We start from the raw sequence: 17197 nt of genomic DNA, 5'->3' as shown, positions 1-17197 counted from the left end.
GTTTCACTTCCTGAATTAGCATTCTCACCTTCAGAAGATAGTAGGACAACTTCGACATCTTCGTCCTCCGAATCACTGGACAGAATTATGATTTCAGGAGGGAATTTATCAGTGTTGTTATTTGATGGTGCATTAGAGTCCGAATTACTTGGGGAGTCATCCATATTTTGTGGACAACAGATGTAGCTTTCAAGGGCCGGAACTAAGTTGGACTCTATTATTGTATAGTGCTGCACATATATATAACAAAAAGTAAGTCAAATAAATGTGTTCTCAACCACCAAAGCAATGTACAAATAGGTGGTTGTGCATCAAGTCAACAATACATCAATTAGATTTTTTTACTGTATTGTCTTACCATTTTCTATTCACATCCATGCCATCAATCCTCAAGCCTGCAGATTCATGATGAAAAAACATCAATGCCAAATAGTAGTTGTAAAAAAAAAAATTGATCAGATCTTTCGTATTGAATTTATAATATGCAATAACATTACCAATAATTAATACTAACCAACTAAATTAAAATAAGCCAGAAATCATAATTACTAGATATTTGTACTATAATTAAGGAACATGGTCTATAGACCATGGAACTTGCATACAACAGAATCAGATTCGACATACATTCCCCCTTAAAAATGTTTGTGGATTCATCTTGACGTACAAGACTTTATACAAAAAAGTACCATAGGTAGAGTCAAGATTTGTCACTGAATTCACATTCAAAAGAGTACATATTTATCTCACAACATTAATTAGAAATGGAAGCACCATCTACTTGGCATCTTCCTTTAAATTCATCGAGCGCAACTTCCTTTCTATTGCAGCACATATCTCAGCAGACCTTAAAGAAAGTTGTCTTTGCTCATTTGCCAACTATAACTGGGCTTCTATAAGTTGGCTTAAGCTACGAGATTCAGTGGCATTAAATGAACTGGAAGTATTTGTTGATCTTGCCCTGTTTGTTGAAGTCGAACTCTCGCTTCTCTGTGTATTCTGTGATTCGGATCTATGCCTCTTCTCGATGTAATTAGTATAAGCTTTCAGCGCTTCATCCCGACTATGAAAAGACCGGTGAACAGGTGATTGAAATTCGCAAACTTCCAACTCCGCTTCCTCCCATGTACTATACATTCCAGGGTTTCGTCCTTTGAATACAACGTAGGTCTTGCCCTGTCACGGATAACAAAATAGACAATACACGTACATTACAAATATGTTTTGTAATGTGAAGCAAGAAAATGCTAAATTTGAGAAAATCACCATTTTAGTTCCACGGTTCAGTTTCTTAATCTTCTAAACTGCAAGAAAAAAGTGAGTCAACACAAAGGATCTATACTGAAAACCATCAAAACAAGGTGCATCAAATAGGATATACAACATCATTACCACAAGCTTCAGCCGCTTCAATTCTACTTCAAACTTAAATTATATTTCTTCGTTTCATTATTAACATGAAACTACAACAAAAAAAATATGTATGGGAATCTTAGTAAAAACATCGATAGCTGCCTATAATTAAAAACAACCCAAAACACAAAAAGTTCACAATAATCATATAATATACGGAAAAACATTAAGCTCGACGTTTCATTCTTACTTGTCAATAAATTAATCATATAATTTATCAGCTAACTTATTTCACTTTGGAAATGCACCTAAAATTTGGAATGGAAATTTGAAGAAAAATTATTTACCCGAAATTATGAGAAAGAAATATACATTCTATAATCAAAGATGAAAGAAAAATTATATTCATTACCTCCAACAATCGTCGATATCTGGGCTATTATTGTATGAAGATCTTCGTTGGAAAAGGTAAGGGAAAGGGTTTGAGATTTAACCTATGTTGGAGGAGTAGTATGGGGTGAGAACTAACCTGGGGTGAGAAATTGTGGTCGATCATTTTGTTAACCTTTGGGAACTTTAATACAAAAGATCAAAATAAGGGTAGTATAGGAAATTTTTAGTTTGGAGGACATATCAGGGAAACTTTTTGTTAAAATAGGGACGTAATTGGGGACGAAAAAAGTGTTAGTATATTTTTGGGAAAGTTAGGAAAATTTGAGGACATATTCATTAATTATGCCACAAAAATATAATTTAAATAGATTCACTTATTTATGAGATTTCATATAAATAAAATCCTTCTAGTTCAAACTTTCGTTTGAATCCATGGTTTGTTGAAAATCTCTTCCTCAAAAAAGAAAAGTATGATTTAATGAATAATATAAAGTCTGAATAAAATTACCAGGCTCTGATACCCTATGAAGAGATTAAGAAATATGATTTCTATTTCTCAATTTCTAGAGATTACACCAGATTCATCTAAACTCTATGGAGATCTTAGAGAAATTCAGAAGACGGTACAATATTACAACAATCAACTGTATGAAATACCTCGGCAGATTGAAGAAAATTCTTAAGAAACAAGAAGAAATTCTTGGAAGTCTAAAGGATCTTCAAACTAAAATTATAAATCTAGAACACACCTCTAGTTCTAGAAAATGTAGTACAGGAGGAAGGTTACCACTCTCGTTTGGTACCAAACCTTTGTTACATCAGAAAGGTAAAAACAAAATGGTACAAAAACCTTTAACTGATGAATAAATGATGATTAATCTCATAAAAGCAGTATCAGAGAAAAACACTATATGATGACTACTTTAGAGATATTAAATCTCTAGGATCTACAAGATCTTGCAGATTCATTTGCAAATCTTAAAGTAGTAGATCTGAAAATGAATTCTCCTGAGGGTGAATAACCTATAGGGAATCCTCCAAGATATGTGGTTAAAACAGAAGAACCACATAGTGAGTTTTACGTTGGAGAAAATTCACATCCAGCAGGAACTAGGTAAAAAAGGAGTAAGATACCACTACATCAAACTCCTTATGGAAAAAATGTTTTAGATCCGATACATCCTTATGGGGTTATGTTAAACCTTGATGTTCTGGACTTCAAAAATAGAGAAGATCTCATAGATGATTGGACGTCAGCTATGAGAATAGCGGCAGGTGCTTTAGATCTCAATAAAGAAGGATTTATCAAGCTTCTAGAAATGAGTCTAATGGGATCTGTTAAGATAGCTTGGGAAATGACTATGCCAAAGACTAAAGAATCAGTCTTAGCAGGAGAATCTCTAAGAGAAATCGGAGGAAAAATAACCACCCTATTTAAGGCACAATTTATAGGAGTGGATTATTTTAATAATCAAGATAAAGATAAGAAAAGAAGATATACTCAAGCTCTGTATAGTCTCGAATTACATGATATCTGTTTAGTTGATGAATACATTATGTTATTCACTAAATATAGATGGAATTCGGGAGTCGAGAAAAATATATCTATTCAGCTATTTTTTGCAAAGATGCCAAGTCCTTGGAGAGAAATGTTGATAAAAGAATATGTTCCAGGAAATCCAAACACATTGGCAGGACGAGCCTCTTTTCTTAAAGGAAAGTTGGCAGAATGGTGTCATATGGCAGCATTACAAAAAGATAAAGGGTATTAATAAGCATACTCCTCTATGTTGTAGAGAAAATGATCTCCCTACGATTATTGAAAATAGATCGCAGGGATTTAAGAGAAAGAAATTTAGAAATAATTCCTACAATAAAAAATGAAAAGTTCTTGGAAACCAAGAACATTTTGGTCCAAACAAAAGACCAGTTCTTATAGATCGGGTAGAAAAAGTGGACCTATAAGAATATCTCCAGCAACAAGCTCATCACAAAGCAGGGGAAGAACACCATCTAGAAGAACTTTCAGAAGAACTCATACAAGAGCAAGTGAAAGTTTCAAAGATTGCAACTGCTGGACATGTGGAGCTAGAGGACATATATCTACAAACTGTCCAGAGAACGAGAAAAAGAGAGTTAAATTCTTTGAAGCAACACCAGATATGGATGATGCGGTCTTCTTTCAAGATCTAGTCCAAGTATATCAATTTGAGGATATCCCCTCAGATAAAATTATATACGAAGAAGAGATAATGTTTAGCCAAGAAGAATCTAAAGATGAATCAGAATCAGAATAAAGAAGAAGTGTTTCGACACGAAACACATAGGAGTTTGGCTGCGTTTTTTTAGTCAAACCACGATATATCATAATATGGTCCAAATGATTATGAGAGAAAATCCAATATTACAGAAGTACCAAGGATTTTCGGCAGGACAAGTAGAAAGAGTCTTAGGAAACCTAGGGCTTAGACAAAGAAGACATCATTTGATTTACAAAGTATCCAGAAGGGAAATGACAATTCCTATGGAGTTAACAAGTAATCAAATAGAGATGCAGTTAATTCCTTTTGAAGAAGTAAGAGAGGAATTGCAAAAGCTGAAAAACGAGGTAGCTAGAACGATGTATTGGATTCATATTGGAGCAATCCAAATAATGATCAAGGAAACTTTTAAATAAGGAATAGATTCACCCATAGATATCGTAGTATGTGATAAAAGAATGGGGAATATCCAAGATGCTGTTTTTGGAACGATCTCAGGAAATTTTTGTGCAAGAAAAATTGTAGGAGTTATTTATACTTGAATAGCCTACAATTTAGCTGACAGACACTTTAGTCGAGCCTTGACGTTGCATCAAAACTTCAAGGAAAAAATATTAATGAAGGAAGGTAATACCATATTCTATTACTTATCAAATTTAATATGCTCTTTCTAATACTCACCATTCTGAATTATTTATTAGAAACGAGTTTATTTAAATTCCAGAAATCTTTGGGAAAGTTGCTCAAGCAATATACCCGGAAAGAATCGAGTTTCCTTTAATTCAAGAAACAGACATTCAAATACAAGATAAGTCGGTTCTATATAGAAATCTTAAAATAGAACCCCGAAGGTAATCTTTCCAAGGTGACCGAATGAAAAGTCGAAGATGGGAAAAATCTCCTATTCAGGAAATTCCACTAGAAGAAAAGGAGTTTTTCATAATAGGAAAACTTAGATCTCCAGAAGGATGGAAAGAAGTCAAAATAGTATTTGAAATTACAAGTCACAGGAACCAATTTCCTTGTAAATCGATTTACTATTTAGAGCAGCAAGTAAAAGGAACTTACCAAGGATTAATAAATGTCGGTGAATTGGAAGTTCAAATTTCGGGGATACCAGGAAAAGAAACAGATCAACTAATTCTTGGCTTAGAATTTCTGGAAAATCATAAACCATGGAAACGCCTTGAAAAAGGAATATAGTTCATGGCAAAAGAAAAAACTTGGAGAATTCAATAAGAATCTTGCGAGATGGAAAAACAAGAGAATTGGATAAGGGACAATCCCTTAATCAGATTCGAAAACTCTGTTCACAAACAGAGTAAGAAGAAACTTCTGAAATTAGTAAGTCATGAGCATGATTTACTAGAACGCATTGAAGAAGTAGAAAGGAGTAACCATACTCTACCTTCTGAGGCCTTAGGAAAACTAAAGGTGAATAGTTTTAATCGGATTATTGAGTTACAACATAGTTTGTTACAGATGGCAGGGCCATTTAGTAATCCCTTAAAAAAATGACAACAAGTCCTTTCTCCATATACATTCCCATAGGGATGTTGTACGAACAATATAAGGCTGAATACTTTGCAGCCTATATTGATTCAGGAGTAAGAATTTGTACAGCAAAAAGAGGAGTCTTCCCTACAGACTGTGAGGAAGAATTGCCAAAAATTGCTGGACGAGATTTCTCGAAAAGAATTTTTATTCTTTGCAGAGGAATAAAACAAGCAGAAATCCTTATGGGAGGCGCAGATCAGACTTCTTGGTACAAGGTAAAGACACCGCCAATATATTTCCATGATACAGGAGCCGATATCTTATTGAGAAATAACTTTTTACAAATTTTTAAAAAGTACACACAAGATAACGAGTTAAGACGACTTATGTTTATTACCATTTGTGAATATAAGATTATCGTTCAACAACTCAAGATGTCCTTTTATCAACAAATGCCGATAATGTTCCGCAGCCAGCGTGGTGATAAAGGACAACTTTTTCACCCAAAAATGAAAGATTCAAGAAGGTTTGGAGAAACCATGTTGAAAATAACAACAGGACAAGAACTCCAAATAGAGGATATGAAATTTCTTAAGGTAACTCTAAATCACAGAGATATAGAGTTAGAAAACAAGGTATCCCTTGAAGATGTCAAAAAGAGGCTAAAAGAAAGTTATAACGAGCATCCTTAGCCAGTCTTACTCTAAAGGAAGGCAAAAAGTATGAATTTGTTAGGTATAAACCTATCCCTATGAACATAACAGATCAAAGGGATATGAGAATGATTATCAAGGAACATTTGGACCTTGGTTTAATTAAAGAAGAAGTTTCACCATATAGCAGCCCAGGCTTTCTGGTCAGAAATCATGGTGAAATAAAAAGAGGAAAACCCAGGTTAGTTATTAACTACCAAGGTATTAATAAAATCCTATAGTTTGATGGGTACTTCATACCCAGTAGAGAACATCTAATTAGCTGTGTACGAAATTTTAGTGTAATCAAAATTTGATTGTAAGTCTGGATTTTACCAGATTCGGATGGAAGAAGGCAGTAAAAAATTCACGGCCTTCTCTACACCACAAGGACATTATATTTGGGAAGTTATGCCTATGGGATTGGCTAATGCACCCCAAATATTTCAAAGAAAGATGGATAATCTTTTTAAAGATTATTTAAACTTCATGTTTGTTTATATTGATGATATTCTTATAGCATCAAAAAACATAGATGAACATGTTAAACATTTAGTGATTTTATCTTAAATTTGTAAACAAGAAGGAATGGTTTTATCTGAAAAGAAATCAGTCATAGCAACAAGGAAAATTGAATTCCTTGGAATTGAGATTGATGAAACTGGAATAATTCTACAACCCCATATTGTGGAAAAGGTAAATAATTTTCCAGATAAACTGAAAGATGTAAAACAACTCCAAAGTTTTCTAGTAGTAGTTAATTTTGCAAGAATGTTCATAAACAATCTGGCAATGTACAGAAAAGTGTTCAGTCCTTTGTTAAAAAAAGATGCAAGGTTTATATGGACCGATGACCATACCAAAAGGGTAAACCAATTAAAGGAGATATGTAAGAATCTTCCAAAAATGGCTATACCCGTGGATGAAGATGATCTGGTGTTATTTACGGATGTCAGTGACGAATGTTGGGCAGCAGTCCTTACTAAGATCACTCCGGATGGAGAAATATCATGCAGATACTGTAGCGGTCTTTTTTGAGAATCTAAGGCTATCAGATGTCATATCAACGAGAAGGAATTTTATGCAGTTAAAAGGACTTTCGAAAAATGACCATTATTTTTAATTGCTAAAAACTTTACTTTGATGGTTGATAACACTCAGGTAAAAGCTTTCCTAAGAAATAAGATTGAATCTAAATCTGAGAAAGCTAGGTAATGAAGATGGCAAGCTTTATGTCAAAATTATATTTTTGATATTGTTATTATTAAATCTCATGAAAATATTCTTGCAGATTTCTTAACAAGAGATGGAAGGTAGTGACGTGGATTCTATCATGAAAATGCAGATGCATCTCAGGGAACACCTTGGGTTACTTCAAATCGAGTTCAACCAGCTTATCATAAGTGCCAATATGGCGGGCATGTTACAACAAGCTGATCGGATCAAAGTATCCAATCGAATCACAGGATGTATGCAAGCTCAGTCTCAACTATGGGCTGCTATTCAAAGGCCAATTATGCGTGCCATAGAAAAACCACTGGTTTCTCAGAAACAAGAAATGTTAAAACCATTGGTTTTACAAGAACAAGAAATACAGCCACCGTTTGTAAAACAATATGTTGAGGATTTTAATACTCAAGAAACAAGCGCTAATCTATTATCAGCTTTTGATGATGTAGATAAAGCAACAATTGATGAGGATAACTCATCAAGTCAACCCTCCGCCTTTGGGTAAAAGAGGAAGAGATCAATATTAGCCCCAACACTGACAAGGAAAAATCTAAGATTGATACTAACCCAGCTGTCATTTCTCCATTTCAGGTTTATCAACAAAGATGGGAGAAATTAAGTACAAGAAGTGAAATCAACCTGATCACTTCCAGGGTTGATGTTGCAGGAATATATCCAAGGGTTTGACTAAAAAACAATGTAAATCCTAAGGATGTAAAGCTATGGTATGAATTCGGGGCTTTAGCCTCAGTTTATACAATTTCACCAGGCTTCTAGGAAATATCACAGCTACCAAAATGGATTCAGGAAGCATTCCAAGAAACATGGGCAAATAATGATCATTTTTCAAGAGGAGATGTGCTCGAGTTATACTTCTTTAGTGCAGTTCCAGAACCAACAGGGAAAAAATCACACGAGCCCTTTCATTTCATCAAGCTAAGGAGACCTGACATGAATAATCAAATATTTATCAAGGATCCTATATCTGAAAAAATACCATTGGTGTCCACTTTTGGAGAAAATGAAATCTCAACCAGAAGGGCATGGGGTATTTGGGTCTGTCTCACCGAGATGGACAAGGTCAAGTTTTCGTTCAAATTTTATCAGAATTCTGTGAATGGATCATTCCTGTTAAACACAATGACAGGAAAAACTATGGCTTTTGCGGAAGAACTCTTCGAAAAGAAGATGAACTTTTTGTGGAACAACAAGCTGCCAGGAGTAAAGAAACTCTCCAAAAATTTTGTAACATGACTCATATCGGAAGATGGCCAGAGAATATCTGCCCAGAATGTCCAAACCAAAAGGAGCCAGAATTTGGAAAAACCTTCAAACCCCGAACGGATCGAAAAGATTTTTACGAGACAAGCAAAGGTGGACAAAGACCACCAAAACTGCGTTTTCCCAGGGGCCCACTACAAAAGCAAAAGATGCCCCGACAACAATAAAGAATGCATGTGAGGAAAATAAATCCAAAAGAAAAAGTCAAGCATGTGACTCCTCCACCAGTAAAAGATGCCATCAGGCAAGTGACTCTCCCACTAGCAAAAGATGCCATCAATAATGACATAAATAATTCAAGACAGCTGTAAGATTCCCTGAAGTTTCTCGATGAAACGAGTGGAACTTCAGCTATAAATACAGGCTTTTGAGGAAGCTGAAGACATCGATCATTTCCTTCAGTTTTCTTACAAATAAAATCATTCTAATATTTCTCTTTCTACGTTTGTATTAATTTTCTGTAATTTCATGTATTTCAAGAACAAGGATACTATGAGTAGCTAAACTAGTTATCTCCTGCTCTTCAAAGGAGGTTGATTTATGTATTAATATGTTGTCTGAATAAATTTCCGAAGCTCTTCCATATCATGTTATTTTCATTTAAAAATTAAGATTTTACCATACACCTTAAGGTAGGAAATGAAATAAGGCTGTGCTAGCTGCTGCTGAAGGAGTCTGTGTCAGGAACCATCGGTTGCGATCGCGTGGTTCGGTTGTGAGGAACAACCTGTAAAACCCGTTGGACATAACCCGACAACAGTGTGGTCAAAGAGGTAATTTGCTTTAATTTACTTACGGAAGCATGATGGGCTAAAACTTATTATTAATAAATTTGGGAAATAAAGGGCAGAATAGGTATTATTTAGTTTCAAGGACATGTCCGAGATACTTTTTAATTAATAAGGGATATTTTCAGGATTCGAAAAACAAAAGGGATATAATTGGCTTGTTAACAAAACTATAGGGATATTTTTATGAATTATCCCGATTTATGTAGTTAGAATTTTGGGTAAAAGAAGTTTATGTTTGAAGTTTGAAATGTTGAAGATATGTTCGGTGGCACCGGATTGGCAGCACTTGTTACCATTTTGATGATTAAAGACTAGTGTACTAATCCAAATGATACGAGACTAATTTTATTTGTAAGCTATCTCATTTATCAACAACTTTCATGTTTTGAGTTTTGTCAAAATCATTCTGGAAGATTGGCCAAAATCGCCCCGAAGTGTGTCGAGTGTTTTGAATTTTTGGCAGTGACACATCTTGGTGGAATCAGCACAACGTTTTACTGAAAACTCCAATTAAGGTTAGGTTTTCGGCATTGGAAATCCAAGATCAAGGGATACAACTTTAATTTTTACCACTTTTCCAAATTCCGAAGGTAAAATAGAGTTTGAGAGCGAGCAAGCATACACATCTGCGCAGGGCATGCGCGGCTGCGCCGGAGAAGTGGCGCGGCCGCGCATGGCTTTCGAAATTCACAATTTTTTATATGTTATTTTAGGGTCCTAAATTCATGGTTATGATCTTTTAAGACTTCTAAAATATATTTAAGAGTTTATATGCAAAAAGTTTCATGTTTTAAGTCAAGAACAAAAAGAACGACTTATGTGGATCGATTACGTTATGTGATGTATGTACATGACTAAGTTTCATTCATGAAACTTATGTTCAATATGAAAATATGATTTTTTTATCATCTATGACATGCATGAAGTTATTGAGTAAAGTTTTATGTTCATGAAATGAAAGTTATGACGGAAGTTACGATGAAACAATGATGCTTCATAATGAATGAAATGATATATGATGAATGATGAAATTTATTAAGATTCCAAGAAAGGAGAGACATGGAATAAAACTAGATTGAATGAACAATGAATGGGAAACCAATCTAAGTTCAAGCAGTCGAGGTTTGAACCAAGTCAACCCAAGTACAGGAATCATCAGGTGACACAGAACCGGCACTTCAATTGCATGCCCGTTCAAAAATGATACAGGCTGGATAACAAAGATCAAAAGTTCAACCAGAACACTGTTAGATCCAGATCATACACAAGTACATATCGCACACCTCGACCGACTCACTTTATAGATGTACACACTGGTAAAACTATTAGATTAATTTAGGTGTTGGTCCCGAAAGGTCTAATACAGTTTGGACCCAAATAGATAAGGGTACCATGGTTATATATTTTTATTGCAGGTGCTATCAGTAAAATCAGTCGAGAAGAATAGTCCAATGGAAAAGACAACGTGGTATCGAGACAGCGGATGCTCTAAACACATGACTGGAAATAAAGATCTATTGTCCAAAATCATACGATACAAAGGGCCTAAAATCATTTTTGGTGATAATTCAAAGGGTAAGACTGTGGGTAAGGGTAAAATTACTCACGGTAACATTATTATTAATGACATATTGCTTGTTGATAACCTATGTTATAATCTGATCAACATCAATCAACTATGTGATAATGGTTACATTGTTAAATTTCACAAGCACACATGCATGATCAAATCTAGTAATGGTGATGTTATGTTAACCGAACTAAGAGAACAAAACACTTATTGGCTAAATTGGCAGAGTGAACAACCGTTAGTTCCTACTTGTTTTGTTGCTCAAAATGATAAGAAGTGGTTATGGCATAAACGACTCAACCATTTAAAATTTAAGTCCATTAAACATCCGAGTAAACATGATTTGGTTTTTGGCCTGCCCAAAGGTGATTTTAAAAAGAATAGAGTTTGTTCGGCTTGTCAGCAGGGCAAACAAGTGAGAGCTACTTTCAAAACCAAAGGGTGTATATCTTCTTCTAAATTCTTAGACCTATTACACATGGATCTATTTGTTCCTATACCGGCCAGGAGCTTAGGGAGAATGAGATATACCTTAATGATTGTGGATGATTACTCTCATTTCACTTGGGTAATTTTCTTATCGTCCAAAGATCAAACAGCTACTCACCTGATAAAGATTTTTAAACGTTTGAAAAATGAGAAGCGTACTGGGATAGACCGGATCAGGAGTGATAAAGGCACTGAATTTTTAAACAATACCCTTGAATCCTATCTAGATGACCAGAGAATCAAGCATGAGTTATCTGCTGCTCGAACCCCACAGCAAAATGGTATTGCTGAGAGAAGAAATCGAACACTCAAAGAAGCAGCTAGAACCATGATTGTTGATTCTAACGTATCTCAAAGACTCTGGGCAGAGGCAATTAACACATCATGTTACACTCAAAACAGATTTATGATTAACAAGAAGCACAATAAAACACCATATGAGATCTGGAATGACACAAAACCTGATATTTCTTATTTTAAAGTATTTAGTTGCACTTGTTTCATTCATGATAATGGAAAACACCGCTTAACAGCATTTGATGCTAAAGCAGAAGAATGCATATTCGTTGGATATTCCTCTGTCAGTAGAGCTTATCGTGTATTCAACAAAAGGTCACTGACAGTACAGGAATACATTCATGTTATTTTTAATGAAACTACTATATGTGCAGATAAGCCCCTAATCGATATCAAAGATCTAGCAAAAAGGCTGGAATCAACTGTTCTAGATAATGATAGTGACAGTGATAAATCTCATGTCACAAGAGATGAACCAGTAGAAGAGATCGTTCAACCCAATGAAGGATGAATAGATCAAGATCATGACGAACAGAGAATCGGAGAAAAAGTTATTGAACCTGATAACCTAGTCAGGAATGCGGACGACACTCCCACAGGAACAAATCCCCTTGGACCAAATATTCGGTGGAGTAAAAATCATCCACCTGAGCTGGACATCGGTAACCCTATTGCCCCTCTCCGTACACGTAATCAAATGATTAATGAACTATTGCATGCAACATTCATTTTGTAGATAGAGCCTAAACACATAGATGAAGCATTATAAGATGCTAGCTGGATTGAAGCAATGCAAGAGGAGCTAAATCAGTTCACAAGAAACAAAGTTTGGAATCTAGTTCCTCGACCGGAAAGTCAAAATATCATAGGCACCAGATGGGTATTTCGCAACAAATTAAATGAGGATGCATGGAACGGTGATTAAAAGTAAAGCCAGATTGGTTGCTCAAGGATTTAGAAAAGAGGAGGGTATTGACTTTGACGAATCATTCGCTCCAGTAGCAAGGCTTGAAGCCATCAAGATATTTCTCGCCTATGCTGCTTAAAAAAACTTTAAATTCTATCAAATGGATGTTAAGTCAGCTTTCCTCAATGGGCTACTTCAAGAAGAAGTATATGTTGAGCAACCACCAGGTTTTATCAGTTCCTCAATGCCTAATCATGTTTTTAAACTTGATAAGGCTCTTTATGGCCTAAAACAAGCACCACAAGCTTGGTATGACACATTATCACAGTTTCTGTTAGATCACAACTTTGTCATAGGAACAGTAGATAAAACTCTCTTTAAATTTGTCAAATGAGATCTATCTTACTTGTTCAAATCTATGTAGATGATATCATATTTGGATCAACTAATCCTCGTTTATGCGAGAAATTCTCTAAGTTGATGCAGGAACAATTTGAGATGAGCATGATGGGAGAATTAAATTTCTTCCTCGGATTACAAGTAAAGCAGCTGGACAATGGCTTCTTCATAAATCAGGCTAAGTATACCAAAGAACTTATCAAAAAGTTTGGCATGGAGAACTGCTCTGCCATCTCCACTCCTATGAGCGCTTCCATCAAGCTTGATAAGGACGAGGCAGGAGCACCAGTTGAGGTAACAATGTATCGAGGTCTCATAGGCTCATTACTCTATCTCACTGCTAGTAGGCCTGATATTATGTTCGCTGTTTGCCTATGTGCAAGATTTCAAGTAGAACCTAAACAATCTCATTACATTGCTGCCAAAAGAATTATTAAATACCTTAAGGGTACTACAAATGTGGGTCTTTGGTACTTTAAAGACTCAGAATTTAATATTTTTGGCTATTCAGATGCAGATTATGCAGGTAAAATTGACAGAAAAAGTACTAGTGGATCTTGTCAAGTTCTGGGAGACAGACTTATTTTATGGTTCAGTAAGAAGCAAACATCAATTGCCACCTCTACAGCTGAAGCAGAATACCTAGCAGCTGACAGTTGTTGTGCTCAAATACTTTGGATACAACAACATCTTCGAGACTATGGAATACAGTCAAGTGAAGCCCCTATATTTTGCGACAACACTAGTGCCATTGCAATCACTCAGAATCCAGTGATGCACTCAAGGACAAAACACATTGATGTGCGACATGTAGCGACCCGACCCGACCCGAATCCACTATCTAATCAGAGTTAAGAACATAATTAAGCATGCATTAAATCAAATTGTTGTGTAAGACTAAATACAAGTAGACCGGCAGAATACAACCGGCTAATCAAACTCGATTTATACAACCCAATCAAATTACTTTATATAAAACCTACAGCTAATCCTGCTGTCTTCAAGGTCACTGGCTACTCCAGTCTCCTGGTGCTCAATCCTGCACCTATACCTGCCCCATCGAATAGGGTATCCAGATACACAGAAAATACTGGACGTGAGCTCTAAGCTCAATACGAAAGCACGGATAAACATAAAAATATGATGCATGCAAATGATCGGGTATCCATATCTGGGATAATTGTATACAAACTGCTCAAACTGGCGCCTGGGATATAAGCTCATCACATCGGGGTAGCTAACCACTGTTGCGACCACTCATTCCCGAATCCCGGATGCGGACCGCGGAGTCCTCGAGGTATCAGATATCAAACGTCCTAACAGGGCTGAGCAACCCTAACTGGCTCATCTCGAAAGATATACAGATGTACAGGCACAAGATGATATGCACATGCCGCATAACAATAATAACATGCAAACACATAAATGCAACATATAAGCATGCATATCCGCTGGCAATCTCAGTCAGTACTTACGTACCTTTCTAAGGCAGTCCTAGTAGTTCCACTCTAGGTTCCAAGCCTATCATCACGTCTACAATGCAAATACCCATGCATCATTCAATAAGCGCTAAAAGTCTTAACTAAGCTATTGCATACTCCTAGATAATTAAAGGAGACCATAGCTATACCTGCGTCCGTTGTCAGCCCACTGATGGCAACTATCCTGCAACTAGGGCACTCCCCTGCTGCAAATCCACAGCCTCGAACACGACTCTACAACACGAGCGCTGCTCCGCTACTATGTCAGACACTGTCTGACTATACTAAAATATTTTCCCTACTCCAACTCTAAAATAAGAGTACCCAAATCCCTAAAATAGAGCCACGAGGGCGAAGGAAAGGAACTCGGAATTGGCAAGAAATGAATGCCTCGGTCCTTATGTTTATAGGCATCGATCGAAACCTCCGATCCTCGATCGGAACTTCCGATCCTTGATCGGAACGTCCGATCCTGCCATCGGAGCTTCCGAACATCCTTATCTGCCACATGTCAAAATCTCACTGGTTGACTTCGGATAGGGCGATCGGAGCTTCCGATCCCGATCGGAGTTTCCGATCCTGCCACACATCATGCATGACGTAATATCGATCAGAGCTTCCGATCCTGATCGGAGCTTCCGATCTCACCTTCGGAGTTTCCGATCCTTCAGATACCAAATTGGTTTAATTAACATAATTAATCTCTTAATTACCAATTTTGGTTACGGGGTACTACATTCTCCCCCACTTAAGATATTTCGTCCTCGAAAATAGATCTTAAGTACCGAATGCAATACAAGGTACAGAAACATTCCTTATTCCAATCAAACGTTACAACCGAATACAGCTCAAAACTGAAATCAAAACAACTCAGGATGGTCTTCACGCATCCTTTCTTCAAGCTCCCAAGTAGCTTCCTCAGTGCCTCGGCGATGCCACTGAACTAAAACCAAAGAAATGACTTTTGTTCCGTAAAACCTTATCCTTATAATCTAGGATACGAATAGGTTTCTCAGCATAGGTCAAATCCTTGCTCACTTGAACCTCAGACTGCTGTAGAATATGAGACTCATCCGCCACATACCATCGCAACAGTGATACATGGAACACGTCATGAATACTGGAAAGATGCGGTGGCAAAGCTAGTCGATAAGCGAAATCGCCAATGTTCTCCAAGATCTCAAATGGACCGATAAACCTGGAAGACAACTTGCCTTTAAGACTAAATCTGAGAATCTTACGAAAAAGTGACATTCTCAGAAATACTGTCTCCCCCACTTCTTTCTAGAAGAATGGAGTATGACAAGTCGCCCGTACAATGCCTCAACAGGTGTCCTCCCAATGCTACGATGGTACCTATGTACGCGAACTTAATCAATGACAACTGATCTGGCTAAACTAAACAAAAATCCATAGTACACGCCTAAAACATGTCCTCCAAGGTATGGATAGCGCTCTCCATCTGACCATCTATCTCTGGATGATATTCAGTATTTAAACTGAAAGCAGTGATCGTAGCACGCTGGACACTCCCCCAGAATATGGAAGTAAACCTGGGTCTCGATCGCTGACAATGCCCACCGGCATCCATGAAGTAGAACGATCTTTTGGATGTATAACCGAGCCTTACGATCAATAGAGTGCTCTCGACTGCTCTTCGAATACCCACTGTTCCTACGAACCTTAGCAGTGATAGTTCCTCGTCAAGTATACCACTTGATACCGACTATCCCTCTTACTAGAATCAGTTCGTACTAACGAGAAGACCAGATACAACCAACCTGTATCTCCACTGGTCTAACACTGACATCAAATCCCAAAGGTAATCGCAAGTGTTAACCAATCGATTCCCACTTGACGTCCTGCCACAGATAACAACCAATCCCGAAAGTTCCTAGCATCGTCAGACTTACATTCCGTACTTATTTTCTTCGATGCTGACTAATATTCTCAAAGAATGTCATCGCTATAATGCTGAACACATAGATGAGACCCTAACATCTACAACATTAGTAGTCTAGATTAAAGATCACCACTATCTCGTCACTCGAGATATCAATTCAATTCGCAACACTGGTTATCCAACCATAGATAACAATCCCAAGTCACACTTGACTTGCTACCAAGATGAACAAAACTAGTTCACCTCAACCCTTCGCGCAATCCATGACACATGCGGTAAACCAACGAATTTACCCGATAGATCTCGGTCGATCCCAACACCTCAATGGCATAGAACATCAGAACGTACTGGGAAATCACCGACAACAATCTCGCTAGACTCTGAACACAGTCTTAGCTGTCGTATCATCCCATGAACAAACAACTGATATTGGCCTGCTAATGCTCATTGAATTCCGCAACACTCGTCGAATCACAATTAACGAAAATCCTCCGAGAAAACTGCTGGAAATGCCTAAACAATTATTCGGCTATCAGTTCCCAAAACTGTAATCCAATAGCATGGAACAATTTTATTTCCAAAACTGGGTCAACCATTGCTAATACCAAGCAATGTTCAGATCAATTATGTCTTCTCTTACCGAGAAGATACTC

Source organism: Henckelia pumila, chromosome 3 (assembly GCF_033568475.1).
Source record: "Henckelia pumila isolate YLH828 chromosome 3, ASM3356847v2, whole genome shotgun sequence".
In the NCBI taxonomy this organism is placed as follows: Eukaryota; Viridiplantae; Streptophyta; class Magnoliopsida; order Lamiales; family Gesneriaceae; genus Henckelia; species Henckelia pumila.
Note: the sequence above shows the minus strand (reverse complement) of the source record.